At 37.9% G+C, this 4,482-nt stretch overlaps 1 long non-coding RNA gene across 1 annotated transcript; it reads left to right on the top strand.

The window, feature by feature from the left end:
* The first annotated feature begins 2,112 nt into the window (after window positions 1-2,112).
* On the top strand, window positions 2,113-4,075 carry LOC127326349 (uncharacterized). Its single transcript, XR_007867779.1, has 3 exons — window positions 2,113-2,379; window positions 2,464-2,635; window positions 4,014-4,075. It is a non-coding gene; the product is annotated as an uncharacterized lncRNA (long non-coding RNA).
* The last annotated feature ends 407 nt before the right edge of the window (window positions 4,076-4,482 follow it).

Here is a 4,482-nt window from a genome sequence, read left to right as displayed (position 1 = left end):
TCCAAACTCTCACCGCCATATCTTGCAAGCCATACCTCATGCCATATCTTCTTTCTCCGATGACTAAAACACAATGAATAACTACTTGATGTTGCTTGGTTTGGTTTTATTGTTGTGGAATGGCGTGTTTATGTTGTGCTATATTTTATATTATAGTTGTACGGAGAGGCACGTATTTCGATTAAGAGAAGTGAACGCGCTTCGACTACCAAAAAGGCAAGTGACACTCAATTCCTACTTATTTTATTATGCACTAGTGTTTTCAAACTAGTATGCATGGTAGGATTTTTATTTTCAAAAATTATGCTATGCTTATCAATCCTAGTAGTGTGTAGCCATCCATGAACCCTTGCTGGGATTTTTAGTTTGCCTAGCAATAACAAAGTGACAATGCTGATTTCGATTTATCTGGATTGTGAGTATTGAGAATCAAAATTACCAACCTTAATGAAACACACAGGTGGATTTGGTATTGCTTGATGGGCGGCTACTCAGGACCACATACTTGGCTGTCAACCCAGGATTGTGTGGTTGTCTTCGCCTGAGGGTGCGCATAAGTTGAGTGGCTACTCAGGGCCACATTGTGGTTGTCATCGCCTGAGGGTACGCGGATGTTGAGCGGCTACTCAGGGCCACATTGTGGTTGTCTTCGCCTGAGAGTGCACTTGGTGGTTGGCCACTCAGGGTTAAAGAGATTATTATGTCGTCCATGTTTTAGGTAGCTTCCGGTGCGGCCTTATGGTATTATGGGCTCTGCTTAGGGATTGAGTAAGTTGTGAGGTCCAACTTGGTTGCTAGACAAGGGGAGGTAAATGGGAACGGGTCTAGCTAGTATGGTTGAAACCTCCTTAGAAAGATCTTGTCTCATTCTTCTCTTTGGAGGGGTGGGTCGTACGGTGAAAGTGCACAACCTCTCGAGAGTAAACCTAAGATCTTAGCCGTGTCCCCGGTTATGGAAAATTTGAGCTTCTAGGCAGGGAATGTACGGAGGAATCTCATCATCTTTTCTGAATAAGTTAAAATATGTGTAGTAACTGTCTGATAGTACATGGGAGATGTAACCATGGTACTGTTTATGACAATATTACAAGTTTTACAAAAGTTTTGTTTTAAAATAAAATGTAGGATAAAATTGGCTTTATGCAAATTTGCCTAAACTCCACTTGCCAAATATCATGTAGCTAGTCATGCCCAAAATAGCCACCATATAAGTGTCATTTGCCAGTACATCATTGTACTGACCTCCATTCGTGGGGCTGCATATTCAAACGTGCAGGATTTTCTGAGGAGAAGTACGTGGTAGGATCTCGAGTCTACATTCCAACATGACTGCCTGTGGCACATGAAGATGATGATGGCTCATTGCTGATTTACTTTCCGTTGTGTTTGTTCTGAAGGTTTTATGGAGCTAGTCCATGTGACTATGCAAATTGTAAGCTTTTACTTTACCCTTTGGATCAGCGATGTAGTAATTTGATACTATTGCAATGATTACTATATTTTGTAATGTGTGTGCTATCAGTGATCCCGGGAATAGCACTATACACATGTATCTTGCCTTTATTAAAAGGTAGGGTGCTACAGAATTTTTAAACGGATTTCTTGTTGATCTAAAACACTATTTTGATTTTTACAATTTTTTATAAACTGGTTTGGTAGGCATTTGTTGAAACCATCTCATATAGCCATAGTGGCATAATAGTAATAAAATGGTATAAAATAACAATTTTTAAAATTTAAGTCTTTTGTTGTCCTATGTTAAGCAAAATATTTTTTCAAACTTATAAAAATTTAATTCACTCAAATCCGAATTACGAAACTAATTTTATAAAAGAAACAAGTAATAGAGAAAAAAAAAGAAAAGAAAAAGAAAAAAAAGAAAAAAAAATCGGGCCGGCCAACCGGACCGAGCGGCCCAGCACGCGGCCAAGCCCAGCCCGGCCGACCGAGCCAGCCATCCGCAACAAAAGAATCCCGTATTTAGAAAAGTTATCTCCACTTAAACGCACTTTTCTTGAGCTACACAACTCCGAATTCAGATCCGTTTATTTCTACGCGTTCCTAACTTCAAAGCCCACATTTTCCACCGACCTATAGCCTATATAAAGCCACCACCACGTCGCAGTTTCGTTTTCCCTTTGCTATTTCCGAAACCTAGATCAGCGAAATCTTAACTCGTTGATTTGACCATCCAAACCACCTCAAATCGCTTCGGGCTCTACACAAAAGTTATAGATCTCGTCGAGATCTTTCAATCCCGACCAATCTCATCTCTTTTCATCCACCATACACGGAGAATTTCGCATTACAAGGCGTCAGACCTGACAAAGGGAATCTTCAATTAGTTCTTGCTCGTTCCACGAAATCCAAATTCCTTTGGTGAGTTTGTAGATCTAATCATTCTCTACAACTTTCATGTTGGAAGTTTTTCGATTTAAAGTACCAATTTTCGCTCATCTACAGATCTATTTCGAGTCAACCGGAGTCAAATCGAGTTTCGAAACGATCCTGAATCGTCATGTGCTCAACACGGAAGTTGTTCCTCTCGTCAAGATCTTTCAATTGCCGCAAGTCTCACCTTGTTTCGTTCACCGAGCAGGAAGAAATCTGGGTTACAAGATTCAGATCTTATAAGGTATAATCCAGATCATGTGAAACTCATTAATCCGTTTTGAAAAATAATTTGTGCGTTAGATAGATCTATTAATTCTATATAATTTTGATGTAGAAAGTTTTTCCATCTGAGCAAACTTTTAAATCAGCCTTTATGACATCATCATGATATCAGCATAGTCAACTCAGTCTGGTCAAAGTCTAACTACAGTCAACAGTACAATCAGCGGTACAGTCAGCAGTACAGTCAGCGGTACAGTCAGCAGTACAGTCAGCGTCTCAGTCAAAGTCAGTCAAACTCGTTTCAAATTTAATTTTAAATTTCAGATTGCATGTCCAACTTGTAAAATCGATATAAAATCATCCAGAGGTCCAAATTTTGCAAATTTTATATCGTTGGAAAGCTCATAACATGTAGAATCCAAATATACAAGAATACTGTATACGTTATGTAATATTTTTCGAATCATAATTCAAATGATTTAATTAATCCTTTTTCACTATAAAAATTATATCAAATAATCTACTGGTCCAAAATTAACAAATTTATAGTCTCTGGAATCCTTAGAACATGTGGAACATCATGAAATCATAAAATATCAAAGTTGTTATGTGCACAAACTTGTTGCGTTGAAATTCATTTAAATCACTAATCCGGTCATAACTTGAGTTTTAAAAATGTTTTTGGAGTGAACCCAATTGCATAAGTCTTGTTTTACAGTACTCCATCTAGTAGCACCATTGTCCAAAATATTTGAATCACTTTGCAAATATTCAAATTCAAATATGAGAATTTGAGTATACGCCCATTATCGATTTCTATAATCCTTTCCCAATGTGATTCTTTTGTGAAGGTGAAACTTATGATCACATCCACACACCAATACCACTAGACACTCTATCTTGAATCAATAACGTGTCTATCCAAATTGTTTTTCATTCACTCCTTTGACTAGTTTAAAACCATTCAACTTACAAATGAGTAATTTGAGTAATTCCAAATATCATTAGTTCATACCCAAGCCTATGTGTAACTCATACTATCTTAGTAAGTGTTGTCACACTTTATTAAACGATATTTTGAGTTGCGCCATTTCGAGACTCATGTGGTTCTATCACATGGATCGTTCCATTTACCCAATCTTGAGTAGCAAACAACCATTGACCATAGGTTCCTATCAATCATTTCCTTCTAAGTACTTAACTTAGATAATTGTTTCACTTCCAAGTATTTGACCCATCTGTTCAATATCTCCAACTCATATCTTGCAAGCCATTCCTCATGCCATATCTTTTTATCCGATGACTAAAACACAATGAATAACTACTTGTTGTTTGCTTGATTTCATTTTATTGTTGTTGAATGGTGTGTTTATGTTGTGCTATATTTTATTTTATAGTTTGTACGGAGAGGCACGTATTTTGATTAAGAGAAGTGAACGCGCTTCGACTACCAAAAAGGCAAGTGACACTCAATTCCTACTTATTTTATTATGCATTAGTGTTTTCAAACTAGTATGCATGGTAGGATTTTTGTTTTCAAAAATTATGCTATGCTTATCAATCCTAGTAGTGTGTAGCCATCCATGAACCCTTGCTGGGATTTTTAGTTTGCCTAGCAATAACAAAGTGCCAATGCTGATTTCGATTTATCTGGATTGTGAGTATTGAGAATCAAAATTAACAACCTTAATGAAACACCTGGGTGGATTTGGTATTGCTTGGTGGGTGGCTACTCAGGACCACATACTTGGCTGTCAACCCAGGATTGTGTGGTTGTCTTCGCCTGAGGGTGCGCATAAGTTGAGTGGCTACTCAGGGCCACATTGTGGTTGTCATCGCCTGAGGGTGCGCGGATGTTGAGCGGCT

This window comes from Lolium perenne, chromosome 1 (assembly GCF_019359855.2).
Source record: "Lolium perenne isolate Kyuss_39 chromosome 1, Kyuss_2.0, whole genome shotgun sequence".
In the NCBI taxonomy this organism is placed as follows: domain Eukaryota; kingdom Viridiplantae; phylum Streptophyta; class Magnoliopsida; order Poales; family Poaceae; genus Lolium; species Lolium perenne.
This window is presented reverse-complemented; position numbering and strand designations above follow the sequence as displayed.